Consider the following 15,847-nt stretch of genomic DNA (forward strand, 5'->3'; position numbering starts at 1 on the left):
AAACTCGAATTAGAAGTCTCTATACCTAGAAAACTTCATGATGAGTGGGAACCTACTATCAAAATCAAAATCAAAAACTATGAATGCAATGCTTTGTGTGATTTGGGTGCTAGTGTTTCCGCGATTCCAAAGTATTTATGTGATATTCTTGGTTTTCATGAGATTGAAGAGTGTTCTCTTAATTTGCATCTTGCGGATTCTACTGTCAAGAAACCCATGGGAAGGATCGATGATCTTCTTATTGTTGCAAATAAGAACTATGTACCCGTGGATTTCATTGTACTTGACATAGATTGCAATCGTTCATGTCCCATTATTCTTGGTAGACCTTTCCTAAGGACTATTGGTGCTATCATCGATATGAAGGAAGGGAATATTAGATTTCAATGTCCTCTAAAGAAGGGCAAGGAGCATTTTCCTAGAAAGAAAATAAGATTGCCTTATGAATCAATGATGAGGGCTACTTATGGTTTGAGCACCAAAGATGACTATACGTGATTCCATCAACTTTTGCCTAGCTAAGGGCATTAAACAATATCGCTTGTTGGGAGGCAACCCAACGAATCTATCCTTTTTATTTCTGTTTTGTGTTTTCCACACTTTCATAATTCTGTTGTGATTGTGTTTTTTGTGTTTCTTTTTGCGTTTGTGCCAAGTAAAACCGTTATGATTAGTCTTGGGGATGATCGTTTGGTCATGCTGGAAAAGACAGAAACTTTCTGCTCATGAAAAGAATTTTCATTTTTTTTCTGTAAGAGATTTTGAGTTGATTATTTTTGCTGCTGATTTCTACGCAAATTCTTCAGACTGTCGTAATGTTTCAGAATTTGTGAAGTACCATAAGTATACGAAGTATACAGATTGCTACAGACTGGTGTGTTGTTAACAGATTCTGTTTTTGTTGAGTTGGTTACTTATTTTGATGAAACTATGGATAGTATCGGGGGGTATTAGCCATGGAAGATTGAAAATACAGTAACCCAACATCAACATAAGTATAATTTAAGTTTTCTACAGTACCTAAGGAAGTGGTGGTTTGCTTTCTTATACTAATGTTATCACGAGTTTCTGTTTAAGTTTCGTGTTGTGAAGTTTTCAAGTTTTGGGTGAAGTTCTTATGGACAAAGAGATAAAGAGTGGCAAGAGCTCAAGCTTGGGGATGCCCAAGGCACCCCAAGTTGATTCAAGGATGCCGTAAAAGCCTAAGCTTGGGGATGCCCTGGGAAGGCATCCCCTCTTTCGTCTTCAATCCATCGGTAACGTTACTTGGGGCTATATTTTTATTCACCACATGTTATGTGTTTTGCTTGGAGCGTCTTGTATCGTAGGAGTCTTTTATTTTTGTTGTGTCACAATATTCCATGCTGCACACCTAGAGAGAGAGACATGCACTCACCGTGATTTTGTCGAGCTTCACTTATATCTTTTGGTTAGACAATTCAGCTCACATGTGCTTCACTTATATCTTTTGAGCTAGTTGATTTTGCTCTACGTGCTTCACTTATATGTTTTAGAGCATGGAAGCGCGTGGCTTGGTAGTTGATCTATGCTATGAAAGTAGTCTCAAAAGGGGTAGTTATCCAAAGGGATATGAAAACTTCCACCTCCATGTGCATTGAATAGTTAGAGAAGTTTGATTCCTCTCAATTAGTTTTGAGATGTGGTTGTGGTAATATTTAAGTTATGTTAGTATGGTGTTGTGGATATAGAAATACTTGTGTTGAAGTTAGTGATTCCCGTAGCATGCACGTATGGTGAACCGCTATGTGATGAAGTTTGAGCATGATTAGTTTATTGATTGTCATCCTTTGTGTAGCGGTCGGGACCCCGCGATGGTTTATACCTACCAACCCTTCCCCTAGGAGTATGCGTTGAATGCTTTGTTTCGATTACTACTAAAAAATTTGCAACAAGTATATGAGTTCTTCATGACTAATGTTGAGTCCATGGTTTAGATGCACTTTCACCTTCCACCATCACTATCTTCTTTAGTGTCGTGCAACTTTCGCCGGTGCACAAAACCACCATATAGCCTCCCTCAAAATAGCCACCATACCTACCTACTATGGCTTTTTCAAAGCTATTTCGAGATATATTGCGATGCAACTACCACCATGACATGTGCCACCACTTCTACATTGCCATTGCATGATCGTAAGATAGCTAGCATGATGTTTCCATTGATGTCTATGCCATGCTAGATCATTGTCACGGTACACTACCGAAGGCATTCCATATAGAGTCATCATTGCTCTAAGTTTTGAGTTGTAAGTGTGATGATCATCATTGATGGAGCATTGTCCCATGTGAGGAAATAAAATAAGGTAGCGAAGCCCATTTACAAAAAGAGGCCAAAGATGCCCACCAAAAAAAAGAGGCCAAAGAGCCCACCAAAAAATGAGAGAAAAAGAGAGAAGGGACAATGCTACTATCCTTCCACACTTGTGCTTATTAAGCACCATGATCTTCATGATTGAGAGTCTCTCATTTTGTCACCACCATATAGCTAGTGGAAAATTTTCATTATATAATTTGGCTTGTATATTCCAATTATAGGCTTCCTCAAAATTGCCTTAGGTCTTCGTGAGCAAGCAAGTTGGATGCACACCCGCTAGTTTTCTCTAAGAGCTTTCACATACTCTTAGCTCTAGTGCATCATTTGTATGGCAATCCCTACTCATTCACATTGATATCTATTGATGAGCATCTCAATAGCTCATTGATATGCCTAGTTAATGTGACCATCTTCTCCTTGTTTGTCTTGCAACCTCCACCTCACTCCTTCCACTCATAGTGCTAAAACCATGGCTCACGCTCATGTATTGCGTGAGAGTTGAATTTTTTTGAGAAAGTAAAGGTGTGAAAACAATTACTTGGCCAATACCGAGGTTGTGCATGATTTAAATTCGTTGTGCAAGGATGATAGAGCATACCAGACTATATGATTTTGTAGGGATAACTTTATTTTGGCCTCGTTATTTTGAAAGTTCATGATTACCTTGCTAGTTTGCTTGAATTATTATTGTCTCCACGTCAATAGCAAACTATTGTTTTGAATCTAATGGATCTGAACATTCACGTCACATAAGAGGAGTTACAAAGGACATCTATGCTAGGTAGCATGAAAGCATCAAAAATTCATTCTTTATCACTTCCCTACTCGAGGACGGGCAGGAGTTAAGCTTGGGGATGCTTGATACGTCTCAAACGTATCTATAATTTTTGATGGTTTCATGTTGTTATCTTGTCAACTTTGGATGTTTTATATACCTTTTACATCTTTTTTGGGACTAACTTATTAATTCAGTGCCAAGTGCCAGTTCCTGTTTTTTCTGTTTTTTGACTCTTTCCGAATCTGATTTTGGAACGGAGTCCAAACGGAATAAAATCCCCGAAATAAATTTTTCCAGAACAGAAGAAGATCGGGGGACTTGAGGGCCAAGGCAGGAGAGCCACAGGGGGGCCACAGGGGGGCCCTGCCCTAGCTCTTTCGCCTATATATTCCCTAAAATCCAGAAAAAATCAGGGTATCCACGAAAACACTTTTCCGCCGCCTCAAGCTTCCGTTTCCGCGAGATCTTATCTGGAGACCCTTCCCGGTGCCCTGCCGGAGGGGACTTTGGAGTTGGAGGGCTTCTACATCAACATCATCGCCTCTCCAATGACTCGTGAGTAGTCCACTTCAGACCTACGGGTCCGTAGTTAGTAGCTAGATGGCTTCTTCTCTCTCTTGGATCTTCAATACAAAGTTCTCCATGATCTTCATGGAGATCTATCCTATGTAATCCTCTTTGGCGGTGTGTTTGGAGATCCGATGAATTGTGGATTTGTGATCAGATTATCTTTGAATTATATTTGAGTCTTTGCTGATTTCTTATATGCATGATTTGATATCCTTGTAAGTCTCTCCGAGTCTTGGGTTTTGTTTGGCCAACTATATCTATGATTCTTGCAATGGGAGAAGTGCTTGGTTTTGGGTTCATACCGTGTGGTGACCTTTCCCAGTGACAGAAGGGGCAGCAAGGCACACATCGTGTTGTTTCCATCAAGGGTAACAAGATGGGCTTTTATCGTAGATATGAGATTGTCCATCTACATCATGTCATCTTGCTTAAGGCGTTACTCTGTTCTCATGAACTTAATACACTAGATGCATGCTGGATAGCGGTCCACGTGTGGAGTAATAGTAGTAGATGCAGAAAGTATCGGTCTACTTGTTTTGGATGTGATGCCTATAGATATAATCATTGCCATAGATAACATCACGACTTTGCGTGGTTCTGTCAATTGCTCGACAGTAATTCGTTCACCCACCGTCTATTTGCTTTCATGAGAGAAGCCACTAGTGAACACTACGGCCCCCGGGTCTATTCACAACTATCGTATCCACTTTCACTTTTACTTTGCTTTGTTTACTTTTTGCTTTCAGATCTCACTTTGCAAACAATCTATAAGGGATTGACAACCCCTTCATAGTGTTGGGTGCAAGCTCTTTGTGTTTGTGCAGGTACTTGTGACTTGACGCAATCCTTCCTCTGGATCGATACCTTGGTTCTCAAAACTGAGGGAAATACTTACCGCCGCTGTGCTACATCACCCTTTACGCTTCGAGGGAACACCAACGCAAGGCTCCAAGGCCACGGGGGAATCCTTTGCATATTTGCCAAAGAAGTCCCTAAAGGCGTAGCCGTAGCAGAAGGATTCCTGGCGTCGTTGCCAAGGAGTATCAAGACAAGAATAGTTTCCCATCAACACGCTTATTTCTGGCACCGTTGGAAGGTCTTTTGTTGCAGTAGCAGCTCCCTGGGCCACCTCTGCCCTAGGTTTCACTACTGGAATCAGAGAATTTGCCATCTGCTGCTTCTTTGCCGTCTGCTGGCTGATGGCAAAGACACTCTTTGCCATCAGCTACCCAAAACCAGACGGCAAAGAGCAGGCTGATGGAAAACATCCTCTTTGCCATAAGTGTACTCTTTGTCGTCTGCCAGCTCACGGCAAAGCACATGCAGGCAGACGGCAAAGAACCCACCCCACACTGCCCTCTAACCCATAACGGTCCAACACTTTGCCGTCAGCCTATTATCACTTTGCCGTCGGCGGCAGACGACAAAGAGGCAACTAGACCTAACGTCGTCAACCCCCACCCCACCCCCTCTCTCTCCCCCATAACGGTTCACCACAACCCCCTTCTCTCTCCCCGTGCCGCCGCTGGAGCTTGCCCCCTCCTCCTCCCCGTGACCCGCCGCCGGAGCTCTCCCTTCTCCTCGTGACCCGCCGCCGGAGCTCGCCCCCTCCTCGTCCCCGCGACCCCCTCCTCCACCACCATGCCCCTGCTCCACCACTGCCCCCTCCTCTCCGTGCCCCTGCTCCACCACCGCGCTGGTGCCCTCCTCCCCGCGACCCCCTCTTATCCACCATTGCGCCACCCCTCGCCCTCGTGCCCTCTCCTCCCCGCGACCCCCTCCTCCACCAGCTCCGGCCAGGTCACCCACCGCCCCGACCGTCACCGCCCCGGCTGCCCACTACTAACCAAGGTGATTTTTTTTTCTTTTTTTGCTAATTAATAGATTTAGTGGTACTAGCAAAAGGGTCCATGCGTTGCAACGGGAGAAAGAAATACCACACGGCACACGCTCTTAATTTATAAAAAATGTCTATAATTTGAGAATTTATAGTTACGATACAAATAAAGATGGTCTTATCCTACAAAAATGCAGTTCAAAATTTCACAGGTCTTCTATTTTAACACGGCTTGCATGTAGATTTAATACGTACAAAGAATCGGTCAAGTAACCTTCAGTTTCATCTCTAATCCTGATTTTGTTGATGTGTTCATCCCCAACCCGGATGAGTACCGGTATGAAAGAAAGACGAATAATGACTTATTTATTAAGATTGCACCCTAGATAGTATTTTTATTAAACGTTTAACAGATAAAATAATATCATATTTAAATTCTACATATTTTTCTAATCAAATTCCATGTATATTATGTTAAATTTGGAGTTACCATTTAAAAGATATGAGTATTTAAAAAATATTTAATATATACTACGAGTTTAATGTCATAAATAGTAAGGGTTTTTTTATAAAATCGCCTCGGTGGGTTTTCCGACGGAAGCGATAGCCTCTTTATTATTAGGTAAAGATATATAGTTTAGTTGGTAGGCTAGTTAATTAGTAGATTTAGTGGTAGTTTAGTTAGTTGGTAGATTATCTTTAGGTAGTTGGTAGTTTAGTTAGTTGGTAGGTTTAATTAGTTAATTAGTAGATTTAGCAGGTAGTTTAGTGGTAGATTCTGTTTTCTTAATTAGTGGTAGCTAGATTCTTTTTTAGTTACTTAGTGGTAGATTATGTTTTTGTTATTTTTTTATTGTTTAGTGTTGTATAGGTTTAGCGATAGGTTTAGTTAGCTTGGTTAGTTAGGTTATTTAGTTAGTTAGCTTAATAGAAAGAAGATGAAGAAGTAGAAGAAGAGGAGGAGGAGAAGAGGAGAGGAGGAGGAGGAGGAGAAGAAGAAGAAGAAGAAGAAGAAGAGGAGAATAAAAAAACAAGAAGGAGAAGAAGAGAAGAAGAGAAGAAGAGAAGAAAACATAATTAGCCCATTTAGCTCCAAAATGCCATAATAAGTCCAAAATGACATAAGAACCTTGGTTAGCTCATGAATATTATATTCGTAGCTTGTTTTCCTCTAAAATGACATAATTAGCCCATATAGATCCAAAAAGACATAATTAGATAATTTAGCTCCAACAAGAGGAGAATAGGAGAAGAAATAGGAAAAATGAAAAGAAAGAAGAAGAAGAAGAAGAAGAAGAAGAGAAAAAAATACCTTCTCCTTCTTCTTCTCCTCCTCCTTCTTCTTCTTCTCCTCCTCCTCCTTCTCCTTCTTTTTCTCCTCCTCCTCTTTCTTCTCCTCTTTCTTATTCTCCTTACCTTATTTTCCCCAACAATGAGATAATTAGCCCATTTAGCTACAAAATGGCATAAGAACCTTGGTTAGCTCATTAATATTATATTCTTAACTTGTTTTCCTCTAAAATGACATAATTAGCATATTTGTGTTGATCGGGTGGATTTACATGTGATAGTTGTCTTGTCGCTATGAGGTCTGCTGTGCGAAGACCTCCCCGTGCGTTGTACGAGCTCCGCCCCTGCATTCGTGGGTCAGTACAAATTTCATCTCCTCCTCGCCCCTTCATTTACTATGGCTCGGTTTTTGGATGAAACTTTCTAGAATTAGGTAATTAAATTAACTTATTAGTATGCGTGACCAGTATGCATCTCCCATTCGAAAGGGCGACATCTATAGATATGCATGTCTTTGCATATTTGTAACCGCCATCCTTTCAAATTGTCCAACATTATCCATGGACAGCCCGAGTATGTGTAGATTGGGTTTGTTTTCCCGTATGTTGTGCTCTAGATCCGATGCGGAATTTCGTCAGTGCCTCCCTGTTGTTCTCCGGATGCACATCCTCTCTGTTTATTGCGGAGACGTGTATCAGGAGAACAGCGGGGAGGTGCTGCCGAAATTTTGCGTTGGATCCAGAGCAGACCATGGGAAAACGAACCCAACCTACACATACTCGGGTGGGATTAGGACCTATCTTTACCTATTAGCGTGTAGGTTGCCTGGACGTAATAAAAATGGAAAACCTGATTAACCGATGAATATAAATGCTAAATTATATATAAATATATTTCTTCTGTCTTTAGTAGCTAGGCAAGATGAGTGATCGTGCATGGATGTATACCGGTCACCCTAGTCAGAAAGAGATGACGAAAGAATGGTTTGTAAAAACAAAGGAATTTGTGAAAGCCGCATTCGCAAATGGCCAGGAAAGAAACTATTGCCCCTGCCCTGGATGCGACAACTATAAAAAGACAACAGAGGCTGTAATTATACGGTGTGGACATTTCATGGTGAGTCTATACAACGCACAAGAGCTGAGGTGGTCCGTCGTTGCAACGACGAGCATGGTACCGGGATCGAAGACATGGTGCAAGACTTTGATGATGCTCGGGATTTGGAAGATGAGATGGAGGAATCTGCAAAGGCCTTTTATGAAATGTTGGAGTCTTCAAAACGTCCTCTCCATGAGCACACTGAGCTCTGTCAGCTGGATGCAATTGCACAAGTAATGGCTCTGAAGGCTCAGTTCAACTTGGGAAGAGAATGCTACGACGCGATGATGACACTATTTGGACGCTTCCTACCCAAAGGTGATGTCATGCCTGTAAACCTGTACCAGTCGAACAAAATACTTTGTGCACTTAAAATGCCCTATGAGAAGATAGATGCATGTGAGAAAGGATGTGTCTTATTTAGGAACGAGTATGCACACTTGGACTATTGTCCCAATTGCGAGTCTTGCAGGTATCTTGTGGTAGACGGTATGAGTGAGAAGAGGCAGACCAAAATCACAGTTAGTGTTCTTCGGTATATGCCAATCGTACCAAGACTTCAACGTCTTTTCATGGTCGAAGAGACAGCCAGACAGATGACATGACACAAATTGGGCAAAAGAACCAAACTAGATGCGGATGGGAATAAGATGGTGGTACACACATCGGATGGGGAAGCGTGGAAACATTTCGATGGATTGCATCAGGATAAAGCGGCAAATCCAAGGAATCCTCGAGTCTGCATCGCCACGGATGGTTTTAATCCCTTCGGCATGACGGCAACCAAATATAGTTGTTGGCCTGTATTTGTCATTCCACTCAATCTCCCCCCGAACAGATTATGCAAAGAAAGAACATATTTCTGACGTTGATAATTCCATGGCCCAATTATCCGGGGAAGAATATGAATGTGTACCTGCAGCCGCTTAAGGATGAATTGGAAGAAGCTTGGGATAATGGGGTCAAGACATACGATGCCGCTAGAAAACAAAACTCCAAAATGCATGTGTGGTACATGTACTCTATGCATGACTTGCCGGCGTATGCACTATTCTCTGGATGGTGTGTGCATGGAAGGTTCCCATGCCCCCAATGCAAGGCAGCTCTTCAGTTTCATTGGTTGCAGGAGGGTCGGAAGTATTCTTGCTTTGACTTGCATAGACAGTTCGTGGATCCTGACCATCAGTTCAGAAAAGACAAGAAGAACTTTACCAAAGGTAAAGTTGTCAAAAACTTGGCACCACCTGTGTTGACAGGCCAACAGATCTTGGATCAGTTAAACGCCCTCGAGCCTGATCCAGAGCGTCCAGGGTATTTCAAAAGGTATAATTCAAAACATGCCTGGACTCACAAGCCATGCTTCTGGGATCTGCCTTACTTCAAAGACCTCCTTCTTCCACACAATATCGACATGATGCACACTGAAAAGAATATCGGAGAGGCTATTTTTGGTACATTGTTTGACATAGATGGGAAGACAAAGTATAATACTAAGGCTAGAGTCGATCAAGAGACACTATGTCATAGACCGTTACAAAACATGCGATAAGGCAAAGGAAAGCAGAAATGGTCGAAGCCAAAGGCCTGGTTCAATCTTGGAAGGCCAGCTAAGAGGGAAATTATCTTGTGGGTCAAAATGCACTTGATGTTCCCCGATGGGTATGCAGCGAATCTAAAGAGGGGAGCGAGTCTTGAAAAAATAAAAATCTTTGGTCTCAAGAGTCATGGTTGGCACATATGGCTAGAGCGGGTAATGTCGGTGATGTTACGTGGCTTTATTCCTGAGGATGAATGGCTAGTACTGGCCGAGCTGAGCTATTTCTTCTGTGTTCTTTGTGTGAAAGAATTGTCGCCTGGCGTGGTAGAAGACATGGAGGAGTTTGCACCGGAGTTGTTGTGCAAGTTAGAGAAGATATTTCCACCGGGCTTCTTTAATCCAATGCAGCATTTGATTTTACATCTACCGACCGAGGCAAGATTGGGTGGGCCCATGCAAGATCGTTGGTGCTATGCAACTGAGAGGATGCAGAAGACCCTTCGAGCTAAATGTAAAAGTAAGCGTAGAATTGAAGCATCGATGGTTGAGGCATTCATTACTGAGGAGGTGTCAAACTTTGTGAAAGCACACTACGAAGCCAAAAATCATCATTTGCATAATCCAAAGCCTCGGCACAATGATGCAGATCCTAAAAAAGGTGGGTCCAACCTCAGCCTATTCAAAGGGAAGCTCGCACCAGCCGGTGCTTCAAAACCAATAATGTTGGATGTCGAAGAATGGCGGAACATTTCGTTGTATATCTTCAACAACCTAACAGAAGTGCAGCCGTACATCGAGTGAGTTCTCGGCACATTTTCCCGTAACTTCTAATTCCTTTGAACTGCTCTTATTCCCGGATATTTCAAGCAGCCGTTACGTCGCCAAATTCTCGGATGGAGCGGTGATCGAAAATGATTCCGTCGAAGAGTATGAGCTTCTGTCAAAGACAGGAGGCGGCTATCCCGGTTTCATCTCTTGGTTCAAACAAACGGTAATTATCAATAATGGACCATTTCATTTCTTGGTCTAACTTGCGGCTAATGCAACAATCGTTTTGTATTAAACTTGTAGGCTAATTCAGAGTCTATGGACGCCGAATTGAGACAAGTCGCTAATGGTTTTGACTATAAGGTCCGTTCATTTGAGAAATACAACATCAACGGGTATCTCTTTCGTACCTTTGGCAAAGAGCTATCTATGCCCGACCAGAAATCTACAAATTGTGGTGTCTCTGCTATCGGCGAAGGTGTTATCGAGTATTATGGAAGAATTGAAGCAATTTATGAACTTCAATTCTATGGTGAAAACCCACGGAACGTCGTAGTCTTCAAATGTTATTGGTTCCAGCAGAAGGAGACTAGAAGGACTCATGAACATATAGGACTAGTCGAAATCAATCCAAACACCCATTTAGATGTTCCCGATGTCTATATTACGGCTCAACAGGCGACCCAAGTTTTCTATCTACCGTGGGCATGCCAAACGGATAAGAATCTGGAAGGTTGGTATGTTGTTTATGAAGTGCCGCCACATGTCAGACCACCTCTCCCAAATGAACAGGATTATGAACCTCACATTAACCCAAACACATATGATGGAGAATTCTTCCAAGAAACACGTCTTTCCAAGAAACGTTTCAAGAACCGCCGTGCTTCACCCAAGAACATGGAAGTAGACAGCGACAATGAATCCGACTCCACCCCTGAGCCGGAACCAGAAGATCTGGAACTCGTAGAGGTTACTGATGTGGATGACCTGGCAATGCTTCAACGATTAAAGAAAGGCCTTTTACAACTTCACGCCGTTGAACCCGACGAGCACGTCATTCATGAAGACATGCGTGATAGTGATGATGATGATTATTAGTTTGTAAGATTCACAACTTAAATTATATATATTTTAATCTTTATTATTCATATACATATTATTATTCATGTCAGCTATTCAATTTTTTTTATGTTGTACTAATTTCTTTTAATCTTTATCATGGCAGGTCATCAGGTGTTGAAAGATGGTGGGCGATGGTCCAGATCGCTCGACGGGTTCTTCCCAGGCGCCCCGCACGAGGGGTGGTACTTCCCTTCCACCCCTATCTCTCCGTAGAGCCTTGGCAGACAGTCTGTCGACACCACCCGTGGGTTCTTCTTCGTCGGCGGCATTGCTCACTGGGAGAGGTGCTGGTCGGGTAGGGAAGAAGGGGAAGGGTACAAGGAGAGGTGGTGGCCGCGGAAGATCCAGGAGGGCTGTTGAGCCATCCTCGCCACCACCACCAGCTCATTCACCCGAGCATAGGACTACTATGGTCGACCCGTTTGCGGAGGAGGCTATCGGGACTCCGGTCCAGGAGCCTGGTGTTGACGGGCATTCGTCCCATGAGACTCCAGTCCAGGATCAGCCTCGGGTCGAGGTGCATTCGGCTCACGAGACTACGGTTCCGGAGGCTTCACCCGACGTGGAGAGGCCCGGATGGGATGCCTGGCCGGATCGGACCGAGTTGCCGGATTGGACCGAGGGTCCGGGTGGCTCAGGGGGCGGGGATGAGTTTACGGATAGTGAGGGCGATGTGCAGGTGGACGGGGCCACCGTGTACAAGTGTGGTAGTACACGTCTCCCGGTCGTGCCGGCTACCCACGAGCAGAGGCCGGTGATTAAACCCGAAGGAGATAGGTAAGTACATTTACTCTTTTTTTAGCTTTTGCCTTCAAGTTTGTTCAAATATCTAATGCATTGACCTTATCATACTTCAGGGGATGGGCACACCCTCGTGGAGTCCGCAAGCCGAACTCCGTCCTTGGTGTGCTTTGCCGGACAAATTTCCCGGGGTTTGTCACGTTGCCTGGTGAGGGCCAGGTTCCTACACTAGGATTTTCCTGGGAGCACTACGAGGCTGCGCAGGCCGCGTCGGAGGAGATTATAGATAGTGTCTTGTGCCACATGAGGGCCGAGATGGTGATCAAGAGCTTTTGGGTAAATTATCCTTTTACACAATCTAAAATTAACAATATAGCTAATTATTGTACTAATCCGTGTTTTCACATTTGATTGCAGACCTTCTATAGGTGTGAGGATGGATATGAGGAGGAGGCGGCCAAGGTTGTCGAGGCCGGGTGTAGGCGGTTACTACAGATCTTACGCCACGAGGCTCGGCCGCAGGCTATTCGAGACTACTACGCCACGCGTGGTATTAAGAAGCAGAAGAAGGATTGCCGCGGAAAGTTTCTGAAGAAGGAGCAATACATGAAGGTAATTACCTATTCTTAAGTCCTTCTACGTAGTTTTCTTGATTTCATTCATAGGCGTAGCGCTCAAAATTCTTTCTAATAACTTACAGGTGCCCCCGAGATGGTGTGCGGATAAGATGGATTGTTGGGAGGCGTTAGTTGATGAGTGGTGCACATGAAGCTGGCGAGCCGTCCACAACAATGCGAAGGATCGGCGTAGCCAAATGGTTGGTGTGACACACCATCAAGGCAGCACCAACTTACTTCAGTTCGGACGAAACTGGGTATGTGATTTGCTTCATGATTCATGCAATTCATTCTTCATGCTAATATTTTGTTCCTCTTTTTTAGGTGCATCACAATAAGACGGAGATGCCACACTTGTACGACCTTTATGGCATGGCCCATACTGCCTCGTACAAGAAGGCGAATGCATTCTCTGAGTCTGACCTGGATGATCCAAATAACTTCACCAACATATCATCCCACCACAAGCTCGTGACATACCAGGACACGGGGAAGGCTACGAAAGGGGATGACTTTAACCCGAGCCAGGAACCTTTGGATCCAGAGCTGGTGATGATATCTGGTGGCGGGGGGCCCCATGGCTCGATGGCCATTGGAGATGGGATAATACGTTGTCCACTCACTCTCCCGGAGATCAAGGCGCGCCAGTCGAGCAGCTGTCCTGAGATAACGTGTCTTCCACGGCCAGTCGATCTTGCCATCGAGGTTAGTTGTACGGACTAAGAAAACTTTCATCCATTTCATTATGTGTGTCACCATAGATCATTACTGTGGTAACGAGGAATGGTGTTTCAGGCTGCTCTTCAGAAAGAGAGAGCGGCAAACCAGGCTGCTCTTGAGAAAGAGAGATTGGCAAGCCAGGCTACTCTTCAGGCTGCTCTTGATGAGAGGGACCAGACCACGGCACGATTGATTGAGGAGGAGAGGGCCCGGAATGAGGCGGGTCAACGGGCCCTGTACGAGCTTTTTGTGGTAAGTTTTTTTCACATTAGCCAAATCATGTGTGAAATGTCTGTTTCATTACTAACTAATACGACCCACTCTTCAGGGTCTGTGCGAGAAGAGCGGTCAAAGTCCCTTCGCCGATGCCCGTCTTCTCTTTGATTGACACGGTGAGTTTCATTATAAACTAGTATTAATAATTGAGTGTCATCATGCTAACTGAGCCATTGCAAAATATCTTTTCTGCAGAATAACTCCCGAGCGGCATCGCACGACCCTTCTCCAGGTGTTTCTCCTCCTTGATGACCACTACATTAAGTTTCTTTTCTCCTCTTTTATATTCTCCTTGCCTTAATTTCCCCAACAATGACATAATTAGCCCATTTAGCTCCAAAATGCCATAATAACCTCAAAATGGCATAAGAACCTTGGTTAGCTCATTAATATTATATACTTATCTTGTTTTCCTCTAAAATGGGATAATTAGCCCATATAGCTCCAAAAAGACATAGTTAGCTAATTGAGCTCCAAGAAGAGGAGAAGAAATAGGAAAAATGTAAAGAAAGAAGAAGAAGAAGAAGAAGAAGAAGAAGAAGAAGAGAAGAAGGAGAAGGAGGAGGAGAAGGCCAAGGACATACTCCGTCAAAGGTCACAACATCACTCGGTTGTGAGTGTAGTTGTAGCATTGCATCTCATGGTACCAATGCGAGCGTGTCACAACATCGGCCCCTCCTGTGCGCGTGCTTCCTAGCAGCATCGTAGCAAAAGGCTCACCCGCCGTCGATTGGCTCATTGCATCCATGCCCGGGCCTCAAAGATGCACGTTGTTATGTTTTGATGATGTTTTTGTGGCCACCATTTGCCATGTTTTTGGGAATAGTTACTTCAATAATATTGTTTGGTTACTAGGTTTTAATTAATTCACATGTGTTTAGGCATTGCAATGTCATGTAGAGCTAGATAGATGGCTTTAATAGGTTTGGGATCCTTTCAGGCTTCAATGTCATGTAGAGCTAGATAGATGGCTTTAATAGGTTTGGGATCCTCTGAGGCTTTAGGTGCTTTACAACAACTCTAGCGGACCCGCAAAAGAGGCAAACCCGTAAAAGTCCGGCGAGTATGCGGGTTAGGCCCATTTTTCCGGCTAGAACAGAGCCCGCATACTCGCCCGGCCCGTAAAAAAATTGCCGCGGCCCGCAAAACGCACGCCCCGACCACTATATCTATGGTTTCGCGGCACATTTGTGGGTCAAAACCCTATCCCCCGCCGCCGCCGTACCCCCGCGATTCCCCACCCCTTCTCCACATTTCTCGCCGCCGGCGACCGCCTCCCCCGCCTCCAGCCGCAATGTCGAGCTCCGGACGCGGCTCCGGCAATAGATCCGGCGGCGGAAGCGACCTCGAGCGCGAGTGGCACGTCCGTTCGGACGCCGCGAGGAAGCGCGGGGCCCGGAGGTGGACCAACCGCGGCATGTCGCCACCGGCGAGCTTCCTCGTTCGGGAGACGGACGAGTACGACCGTCGGCATGTCGCCGCGGGCTCGTCCTCGGTCGCGGGATCGTCCTACGCCGGTAGCTCCTCCTCTTCCGCGCGCCTTCTTCTCGTGAAGAGGCAGTGGTCGGAGGAGCCGGAGGACGTCGTCGCCGTCAAGGAGGAGCCCGAGGAGCTCGGCCGCCACGAGTCGTCGGGCCGGAGGACTTCGTCGCCGACGTGGACGCGATTGCGTCCGCCATTGCCGAGCACAGCTTGCACGAGAAGGCGGAGCGCCAGTGCCGCGACGAGGAGATTGAAGACCTCCCGTGGCGGCAGGCGGTCGAGGCCAACCTCGCCGCCAAGGCGAAGGACGATGAGTGGCGGCGCATCCGCGAGGAGCAGAAGGCGATGTACATCGATCTCGGCAGCTCCGACGAGGAGGACTGAGCTCACACTGATGTAGTATGTAGTATGTAATCTATGTAGTATGTAGTATAAACTTCCCGCGAAACTATATTTTCAAATTATGCAGTTTCATTTACGGTTTCTGTTCGGCCGCATTCATTTTCGACCCGTAAACGAGATCTAAGTGAAACCGCAAACGCGTTTTGCGGGTCAAGATTTTGCGGGGTCTGCTAGAGTTGCTCTTATAGTCGCTTACATGTAGGCCAACAAACAAAGAGGTCCCACATGCCAGCCACCCAAACTTAGTTGAGGTCAAGTTAAGAGTATTTGCGTG

The sequence above is a fragment of the Hordeum vulgare genome, chromosome 7H (genome assembly GCF_904849725.1).
Source record: "Hordeum vulgare subsp. vulgare chromosome 7H, MorexV3_pseudomolecules_assembly, whole genome shotgun sequence".
Classification (NCBI taxonomy): domain Eukaryota; kingdom Viridiplantae; phylum Streptophyta; class Magnoliopsida; order Poales; family Poaceae; genus Hordeum; species Hordeum vulgare.